The following is a 10,762-nucleotide window of genomic DNA, read 5'->3' as shown; positions in this document are numbered from 1 at the left end:
AAAGAACTTTTTAAATATTTTATAGAAAATTCTAACACACTACAAATATCCCATGAGCTAAACCATAAGAGAAATTTTAAAATACTTAGAAGTGAACAACCATAATGCTTCACAGCAAAGCTATTATTATTACTATTGATTATAAATTGTTGATAATATACCCTTGATAACAAAAGCAGACAAAAAGAATGGCAGAAATTATAAGTAAACTGAACTAAAAAACTTAGATCAGCTGAGCACAGTGGAGCACGACTGTAATCCCAGCAGCTCTGGAGGCTGAGACAGAATGATCCCGAGTTCAAAGCCAGCCTTAGCAACAGCGAGGTGCTAAGCAACTCAGTGAGATCCTTTTTCTCTAATAAAATACAAAATTGGGCTGGGAATGTGGCTCAGTGGTTGAGTGCCCCTGAGTTCAATTCTTGGTTTACAAAAAAAAAAACACATTAGATCAAGAGGCTGGGGTTGTGGCTTGGTGGTAGAGCACTTGAATAGCGTGTGTGAGGCACTGTGTGTGATTCTGAGCACTGCATATAAATAAATGAATAAAATAAAAGTCATCAACAACTAAAAGAAGAAGAAGAATTGCAAAAAAAGAAAATAACTTAGATCAAGGATCAGCAGACACTTTCTGAAAACAGCAAAGAGTTTAAACTTTGTGGTACATATAATATTTATTTATCACAACTACAGGTAGTCTTTGTTTTGCAAGGTTCTAATATGTATGTATTTCAGTTACCATGGTTCAATTAAATAATATCAGTCCCCAACAGCACAATTCACATTTTAGTTACCACAGTATATTAACTGTAACTGACAAAGTACCAAGTTTGCTGCCAGTACTTGGTCTACATAAGTACACTATATAAGTAACACATGCCTGTGATTGGTTTCTGTGTCTGTTATTCAGTTTATGCACAGGCAGCAAAGTATAGACAATGTCATTTCCTCATCTTCAAGTTATCAACCCATGTGACAATTTTCAAAAATGGGTAACTGGGGCTGGGTTGTGGCTCAGTGGTGCAGCTCTTGCCTGGCATGCGTGAGGCTCTGGGTTCAACCCTCAGCATCATATAAATATAAAATAAAGATACTGTGTCCACCTAAAACTAAAAAATAAATATTTAAATGGGGGGGGCTGGAGATGAAGCTCAGTGGTAAAGTGCCCCAGGTTCAATTCCCCGAACCATCCAAAAAAAAAAAAAAAAAACCCTTAGGAATAACTTTAATGAGCAATATCAATATCAATGACTGTTACACAGAAAACAAAAAAACTTTAAATAGATGACAAATTTAATTTCAAATTTTTAAAAAATGTTCAATAAATGATATAATTTCAGGGCTGGGGATGTGGCTCAAGCGGTAGCGCGCTCGCCTGGCATGCGTGCGGCCCGGGTTCGATCCTCAGCACCACATACAAAGATGTTGTGTCTGCTGAAAACTAAAAAATAAATATTAAAAAATTCTCTCTCTCTCTCTCTCTCCTCTCTTCTCTCTCACTCTCTTTAAAAAAGATAAAATAATATAATTTCAAATTAAAAAAATAAAATAAAAATAAACCACAACCCCAGCCCTTTGATCTAAGGTGTATGTAGTATCTACTAGAAGTCTATTTAAAGATGTTAATTATCCCCAAATTGATCTACAGATTCAACATAATCCTAAGTAAAACCCAATAGCATTTTATTTCATTTTGTTTTATTTTATCTTGTTTTTGGTCCTGGGGGATTGAACCCAGGGGTGATTAAACACTGAGCCACATAAATCCCCAGCTCTGTTTTTGTATTTTATTTAGAGACAGAATCTCACTGAGATGCTTTGGGTCTCGAGAAGTTGCTGAAGCTAGCTTTGAACTTAAAATCCTCAAACCCTCAGCCTCCTGAGCCACTAGAATTACAGGTGAGTGCCATAGCACACAGCTCAATGGGTTTTATTCTATTTAAATCAAATTAAAAAGTTGATTCTCTTTGACTGGGGCTGGGGCTCAGCAGTAGTGCACCTGCCTGGCATGTGTAAGGCACCGAGTTGGATTCTCAGCACCACATATAAATAAAGGTCTATCAACAACTTAAAAAAATATTTTAAAAAAATTTTTTAATTCTCAATTTTAAGTGGAAATAAAAGAAACCATGAATAGCCAAGACAATCTTGAGGAACAAATTTAAATTAACTCATTAATGGATGGAACTATATCAAAACACTGAAAATTGATGACAGTTTCTCACCTAGTAATTTAGCAATTTCCTATGTTTAAACTTTAAATAAAATAACAAAGACATTGTAGTGCCCAGCATAATCATCAGAAAATGGACAATGCAAGAGAATAGTTTCAAGACAGAACCATATATATGTATATAAGTACTGTAGTATTGGGGCTGGGGATGTGGCTCAAGCGGTAGGTTTGCGTGCAACCCGGGTTCGATCCTCAGCACCACATACCAACAAAGATGTGTCCGCCGAGAACTAAAAAATAAATATTAAAAATTCTCTCTCTTCTCTCTCTCTCCTCTCTCACTCTCTCTTAAAACAAAACAAAAAAGTACTGTAGTATTAGTAAGTTTTCCAATACTGTAAAAAATAATACAGGTTGAAAATTTCATAAAGAAAACAAATTCAGTTCATAGTTTGGGAAGCTAAAAGTACAAGATCAGGAAGCTCCATCAATTCAGCCTCTGGTAAGGGTGCCTTCCTTAGCTGGGTCACCTCAAAACAGGTGGCATCATGGTGGGAGAATGTGTGAGCAAGAAAGAGATCACGTGGCACAAAAGAAAGCCAGAGCCAGAATGAGGAGGGATCATAATGACCACCTACTAACCCCCAACTCTTAAAGGTTGCACCACCTCTGAACATCACCATACTGAGAACCAAGCTTCCAACACTTGTGCCTTTTGGAGGTACAGACCAGATCCAAATCATAGAAGATACTCAACAAATGGGACAATGCAGAGCAGTGGCGGAAAGAATTGCCTTTCCAATAAATGGTGCTGGGTTCAATGGGTATTGAGCATATTATTAATAATAATAATAATAATAATAAATTCCAGATAAATGGCAGGCCTAAATGTGGAAAGTAAAATGATAAAGCTTCTACAAGATAATATGGAAAATATTAATATCTTCATCATCATGAGAGGTACAGAAGAGACAGTCAAGATGGAGACATTAGAAAATAAAAATACCCCTAAGCTGTAAGATTGTCTTCTTTTTTTCTAGTAGCAACACTCAGATATTAGGGAAAAAAAAAATAGTGATGGCTTTAAAACCGAAAAGAGCACTTTGAGGGGCTGGGGCTGTGGCTCAGTGGTAGAGTGCACGCCTAACATGTGTCAGGCACTAAGTTCAAACCTCAGCACCACATTAAAAAAATAAACAAAATAAAGGTATTGTGTCCATGTACAACTTATTAAAAAAAATTTTAAAAAAAAGAGCACCTTGAAGGTATAACTCATTGGTAGAGCATGTGTTTGTTTAACCCACAGGAGGCTCTGGGATTCACAGCACCAAAAACAAAACAAAGAAACATATTAATTTGAAGCTAGCTTTTCATACTTTATCCATCTACTAAATGACACACTGTAAATCCATGCACTGTTTATGAAAAAGAATTAAGAAAATGAAAAATGTCATGGGAAAGTCTTAGTACACAAGAAAGAAAATCGACATGAAATCCCAGAATGATAATGTTCTAGATCTAGAAACAATTTATCCAAAATTAGTCTTTCAACAAACATGTAAGTGAATGATTCTAGATATGAAGGGCAATGGCACATTTAAAAAAACAAATTAAAAATGGGGGAGGCACAATTTATTGAAAGGGGACCTACACAAGGAAGTACTGTTACAAATATAATACAAACTAGATTGCGTTATTATTTTGCACTAATTACATATTTTAAAAGTGCATTTAAGGGGTAGGAATTGAAGCTCAGTGGTAGAGTGCTTGCCTAGCATGTGTGAGGCACTGGGTTTAAGCCTCAGCACCAAATTAAAATAAAGTTAGTGTGTCCATCTACAACTAAAAACATTTTTTAAAAGAATGCACTTAATATTTATACTTGTGTGTGTGTGTGTATATATATATGTATGTATGTATGTATGTATAACACATCACAGGGGGAGAAAAAGAGAAGAGGGAATGAAGAGGAAGGATGGTAATGATTCTAAAACAGCAGCTTAAATAACTGAAAGAGTTTTGCTGACTCTCCATGTTTAATCTTAAGTAGGCAGAGGCAAAGAGAACTTTGCCTCCTCACTGGAATGTGCTTTTCTTTTGGTTTGAAAGTCTACATGTGCTGACCTTTAAAAGACAGTATAAGGTCTGTCTGTTCTCCCTTCTGCTAGTGGGCTGATAGATTGAACATGGGTGGACAATAACTTTATGGCTCTGATGTTGGCTGTGTTAGTATTCTATTGCATTTCTTATACAAGCACTGGGAGACTTTTGCAATATAAGCATTTTTAATCATTCAAAAAAAAAGAGTAAGACTACTGAGATAAAATAAAATTTTAAACCTTAAATGAAATCACAAATAAAACTAACAATCATCTGGGAAAGAAAATTCTCCTAAATATAATAAGCACCAGAGTTTTGACTTATAAACTAATTGCTGCCAAGAAATTTGGAAATAAATTCTGAGCAATCAAGAGGAAAAAAGCAACATGCAATAGGAGAAAGATTTTGGTGCTGAATATAAAAATCAAAGGATGTTGGGGCTGGGATTAGGCTCAGCGGTAGAGTGCTCGCATAGCACAGGCGGGACCCAGGTTTGATCCTCAGCACCACATTAAAAAAAATAAAAGTATTGTGTCAACCTAAATTAAAAAATTTTCAAAAAGTTAAAAAAAAAAAAGAGCTGAGGATGTAGCTCAGCAGTTAAGCACTTGCTTAGCATGCCCAAGGCCCTGAGTTTGACCCCCAGCACTGCAAAAAAAAAAAAAAAAAGTGCATGTGCTTTACATTATATTTAGCCAGATGCAGTGAGTGGCACACACCTCTAATTCCAGCAACTCAGGAAGCTAAGGCAGAGGATGGCAAGTTCAAGTCCAGCCTCAGCAATTTAGCAAGACCTATTCTCAAAATACAAAATAAAAAGGGTTGGGGATGTACCTCAGTGGTAAAGCATCCCTGGGTTAAATTTCCAATACAAAATAATTTTTTTTTAAGTACAAACTAAAGGACAGAAGCAGACATGAGCAATCCTGTTTCTTCTTTCTAGTACTCAAAAGATAGCATTTCCTCATCTCCAAAGAAGTTGAGACATGTGACTACGTTTCAGTCGATGCAATGTGAGCTGAACTAATACGGCTCACATAAAACATTTTATCAGAGTCTCCTTCCTAGTGTAACAGGGGTTCACTTGATGCTTTGGCTATATCCCTTGTGAATCTGAAACTTACATGTTTTTTTCGTTTTTCCAAAACTTCTACCTGACCTTCTCCTTTCTGATCTTCTTTTCCCTGATCTTCTCCTTCCCGATTTCTCCTCCTTAATCTCATTTTCTGGGCTGGGATTGTGGCTCAATGGCAGCATACTTGCCTAGCACGTGTGAGACACTGGGTTCAATTCTCAGCACCATATATAAACAAATAAATAAAGGTCTTAATCTCATTTTCTTTGAATCATCTCTTTAAAAACCTTGTTCCTATGGATGGGCAGAATCACAGCCTTTGGGACAGGAGTCCCCTGTGTTTTTCTTTCCCTAGCAAAGCAATAAATCTTCTTTTTCTCAAAAGCATTGTCCTTGTAACTAGATTGGCATCAGGGACAAGGACCAAGCTTTGGACAACACTATAGTGCTCTTTGCTGTCACAAACTAAATACAAAGGATCCAGTGGAAGGCTCCAAAACAATCCATAGAAAGAATGAAAGTCCTCAATAAAAGTCAGGGGCTGGGGTAATGGCTCAGCAGCAGAGTGCTCGCCTCGCACATGCAAGGCCCTGGGTTCGATCCTCACACCAAATAAAATGAATACATAAAATAAAGTTATTAAAAAAAATAACAAGTCAAACACTCAGACTATGATGTGGGCAAGAAATAAACCTTTAATTGGGTTAAGCACCAAAATGGTACATATGTATTTTTAAAAGATAACATTAATTATCCTAACTAAGCAAACATCTTACATATCTAACATCCTCATTTTACAAATAAGGAAACTGATAAAGAGCATTCCAAAAATTGCATTACTTGGGAGGAAACCAGATCTCCTGACCTTCCTGTTCAGGAACTTTACAGAATAGATTTCCATTACATTCAGAAGTAAAAACTACTGGCACATGCCAGTAACACCAGCAAGTCAGTAAGCTGAGGCAGGAGGATCATTCAAGGTTGGCTACAGCAACTTAGCAAAACCTTATCTCAAAATAAAAAAATGCAAAGCACTAGGGATGTAGCTCAGTGGTAAAGTGAACTTGGATTCAACCCTCAAGTACCAAAAAATAAATAAATAAAATAATAACCACTGACAGATCATCTGCTCTTTTCATAACCTCTGCGATAGCTGAAATATTTATAATATCTTGGGCCAAGACACTTCACTTTGCAAAAGAGAAGAATTAAACAAAGTTCTTTTTCAATCTATCATTATATGATCTGACTGTTTAGGTCAACAGGATTTCTGCGTCTATTAGGTAGAACCATAAAAAATTGTTGACATTTGAGCTGGGGTTGTGGCTCAGAGGTAGGGTGCTCACCTAGCATGCACAAGGCACTGCGGTTGATCTTCAGCACCACATAAAGTAAAATAAAGACATTGTGTCCACCTATAACAAAAAAAATATATTGTTGACATTTGATCATTTTCTATTTACATGAAGATCAATTTCAAATGGCTTGGCCTAATGCTAAGTGCCAAGCACCATGTTTTTTTTTTTTTTTAAAAAGTACTAATTTTTACGAAATATGCATATATATATATATATATTACACACACACACACAGACACACACACACACACACACACATATATATATATATATATATATACATACCCTTTTAAAAGAGAAAATAGTATGCTGACTTAAGAGGTCCCTAAACTTGCCACTAGAGCAAAAAAGCAAAGGCTATAACTTTGAAGAGAAAAACCTTATATATATATATACTTCTGAATACTTATAGGTATTGCTATTTACAAAGAAACTACACAATTTCATGAATAATGAATCGTTTTAATGAATAAAAAGATCAGAATTAAAACATTTGGCCAAATAAGCATTATCTAAAAATCATTGTAATTACTGTAAAAAAAATGTAATTACTGTAATTACTGTAAAAAAATTACTGTAAAAAAATTTATTTATTCCATCCATTTAGATTTACCTGTTTTTGTTTTGTCTTCTTTTAGTATTAGAAATTGAACCAGGGGTGCTCTATCAATGAGCTACATACACCCAGCCCTTTTTATTTTATATTTTGAGACAGGGTCTTTCAAAATCCCAGGACTGACCTCAAACTTGCAATCCTCCTGTGTTAGACTCCTTAGTCACTAGAATTACAGTCACGTACCACCGTGCACAGTTTAGATTTAATTAAGATTTTAAATTGTTTGCCTTGTCAGGTTCTCAGAAGCTGAAAATACTAGTAAATACTTTGACATTCCTACAAGAGTCTATATCATGAATACTCACATCACATTCCTCTCAAATACAAAGGTTTCTCTAAAAAAAAATTGGCAAGCTATACAAAACAGGAATTTAGATTGGCCTTCCAGACAGAGGTGTGTTTCTTACCAAATCATGTTACATCAAGATACTTTATTCCAAAGATAACACCAAGATCAAATAACATATTTTTCCAAAAAACTTTATAGCCAAAGGGGGATGATTAACTTATATTCTTAGAGTACATGGAAGAATTTGTCTTTTAAGATTTTTCTAGAAGTATCTTAGACTCTCTATAAACCACCAGCTTGATAAAAAGTGAAGCCAAAGGAGGAAGTAACAGTCTTTTCTTATCTCTGTAGAACACTGCTTTTCAGATTTCAATTTTGCTGTTAATTAGCCTTAAGTCATCCTACAATATTATGCAATTAATTGTAAGCAGTGAACACCAAATATATAATTACTCCAAATATAACTGCCAGAAACTAACCAGTTAAAACTAAACACAAAGAAATAAATCAAACTATTAAAAAAATGTTCTCACCAGACACAGTGTTGTATGCCTGTAATCTCAACAGCCTGGGAGGCTGAGACAGAAGGATGGCAAGCTCAAAGTTAGCCTCAGCAATTTAGCTAGGCCCTGAGCAACTTTGCAAGACTATCTCAAAGTAAAATATAAAAAGAGCTGGGGATGTACCTCAGTAGTTAAGGAAAAAAAAAAGCCTCTGTACCAAAATAAAAGTTCTCCATAACTAAGAAAATACTGCTTACTGTCAGCTTTATTATTTCCACCCACCAACATTACTGCTCCCTCAAAACTCCACCTATCAATACAGCTTTCATCCCATCAGAATCAATTTTACTGGAAAAAACAAATATAATTTATCACCCATCAGTATGTGAGCATCTGCCAAAAAAAACGACAGGAGCAATAAGAATGCTGTGTAAGCCAGGCGTGGTAACATGTGCACATAATCCCAGCACCTCTGGAGGCTGAGGCAGGAGGATCACTGAGTTCAAAGCCACCCTCAGCAAAAGCAAGGTGCTAATAAGCAACTCAGTGAGACCCTGTGTCTATATAAAATACAAAATAGGGCTGGGGATATGGCTCAGTGGTTGAATGCCCCCGAGTTCAATCCCGGGTTGAAAAAAAAAAAAAAGAATGCTGTGTATTCAGGCAGGGCACAATGACACATACCTGTAATCCCAGTGGTTCAGGAGGCTGAGGCAGAAGGATCTTGAGTTCAAAGCCAGCCTCAGCAACTGAGTGAGGCCCTAAGCAATTTAGGAGCTGGGGATGTAGCTTAGTGATAATATGTTCCCCTGGGTTCAATTCCAAAAAATTAAAACCTCTACACTACCAAATTTAAACATTTCCTAAGGGTAATACAATCTTGGCTGTGTTTTATTGCCTTGGTTTAACTAAATCACAAAGTCAGTAGCCAGGAAAGATGAGGGTGGGGACGTGGAATAAACTAAGAAACCAGTGCTAATTCCCTTAGAGTATAAACAGAACTTGATCCACACATCCAAAAAGTCTTACTTCCCCAGGAAGCAATAATCACTAATTCTCCTTTCAAGGTTCTAGTCCTGACACATCTGCTTAATGGAAAGATAAGAATACATACATACTTATTCCTAAAATAGCTAAAAAAAAATAAAAATAAAGAAGGCTCAATTAGGGGCTGGGGTTATAGCTCAGTGGTTGAGCTCTTGCCTTGCATGCGTGAAGCACTGGGTTCAATACATAATTGATAAATAAGTAAATAAATATTTTTAAAAACCCATTAAAAAAAGGAGGCTCAATTAGAAATGAGACTAAACATTTTTTTTCCTTCAAAATTAAATTTTAATTAAACCTTGGAACACAAGGTTTAATTAAAATTTGGGGGAATACCCTGCTATGCACTGAACATACCTAGCACCAGATCTTGGGTTCAAATACCATTCTCTGATAAAAAGGAACAGGTATAGTTTGGAGAAATGATTAATTCTAGGACTAAGACAAGAAATATTCAAGATAAACCTGAAGCATCCTGTAATGCCAGAAAATTAAAAAGTTCTAAAAATGAATTTTAATTCAAAGGAACATGAGTCAACTGAAAGAGTTTCCAATGGCCAAAGTTAGAATGCTCTGAATAAAATAAGGTCTTATTGGACAAATACATTTCACAAAGAATAAAATAAATATGCATGGGCTGGGGATATAGTTCAGTGTTTGACCAGTGAGAGGCTATGACTTCTATACCTAGCATCACAAAAAGGGGAAAAAAAAAAAAAAAGATGAGTCCATACTGGTATAAATAAATGAGTGAATAAATAGTGAGAGGTGAGAAAAGACATAAATCTCCTAAGAAGAATTCAAATAATGTACTTGCTCCACCTTCTAGGAAGTAGAAAATAACCCCTCATTCTTGTGTGAAAGTGTGATAGCAGTGTGACCTCCTTCCAAAGAGTATTATGGAAAGAAGAGAAATAGAAACCTAATACTGACTAAGCCAAGAGATCAGATCAAGATTAGTATCAAAAGTGATGTCAGGTTGATAGTATATACCTTGATATAAAGTAATGAAGAGTGCCACTTTACCTCTGTGATCCTCTTCCTGAAAACCATATCCCCAGTCTAATCATGAAAAAAGACCAGACAAATCCCAACTGAAGGATATTCTATAAAATATCAGAACTCCTGAAAACTGAGGAAACAGGAAAGTCTGAGAAATGGTCATAGCCAAGAAAAACCTAAACATGACAACTAAATGTAATCTGGTATCCTAGATAAGATTCTAGATCAGAAAAAGGTTGTTTAATAAAAACTGAAGAAACATGCCAGGTACATGTCTATGATCCCAGCAACTCAGGAGGCTGAGGCAGGAGAATCCCAAATTCCAGGCCAGCCTCAACAATCAAGACTGTCTTAATATAAAAAAAATAAATAAATAAAAAGGGTTAAGGGTGTAGCATGAAAAACATTTTTTTAAAATCTGAATAAACTATGAATATTAGTTAATAATAATGTACCATCCTAATATTAGAAGCTAATGAGACCGGGTGCAGCAGCATACACCTGTAAATCCCAGAAGCTCAGAAGGCTGAGGCAGGAGGATGGAGAGTTCTAAGTCCAGCCTCAGCAAATCAGCAAGGCCCTGAGCAACTTAGCAAGACTCT

General features: G+C 35.9%; 1 protein-coding gene across 24 annotated transcripts in view; it reads right to left on the bottom strand.

Moving 5' to 3' along the window:
• Map4 (microtubule associated protein 4) overlaps nucleotides 1–10,762 on the bottom strand; it is a 170,648-nt gene that overhangs the window by 121,634 nt on the left and 38,252 nt on the right. The window contains exon 1 of one of the 24 annotated variants that reach the window (XM_078037952.1): nucleotides 6,692–6,757. The exons of the other annotated variants lie outside the window; for them this stretch is intronic. The gene's annotated coding sequence lies outside the window, so the exon portion shown is untranslated. Of the gene's footprint in view, nucleotides 1–6,691; nucleotides 6,758–10,762 lie in introns of those variants that run through there. 24 annotated transcript variants of the gene reach the window in all.

The sequence above is a fragment of the Ictidomys tridecemlineatus genome, chromosome 2 (genome assembly GCF_052094955.1).
Source record: "Ictidomys tridecemlineatus isolate mIctTri1 chromosome 2, mIctTri1.hap1, whole genome shotgun sequence".
Classification (NCBI taxonomy): domain Eukaryota; kingdom Metazoa; phylum Chordata; class Mammalia; order Rodentia; family Sciuridae; genus Ictidomys; species Ictidomys tridecemlineatus.
Note: the sequence above shows the minus strand (reverse complement) of the source record. Positions and strands in the feature narration are given on the sequence as shown.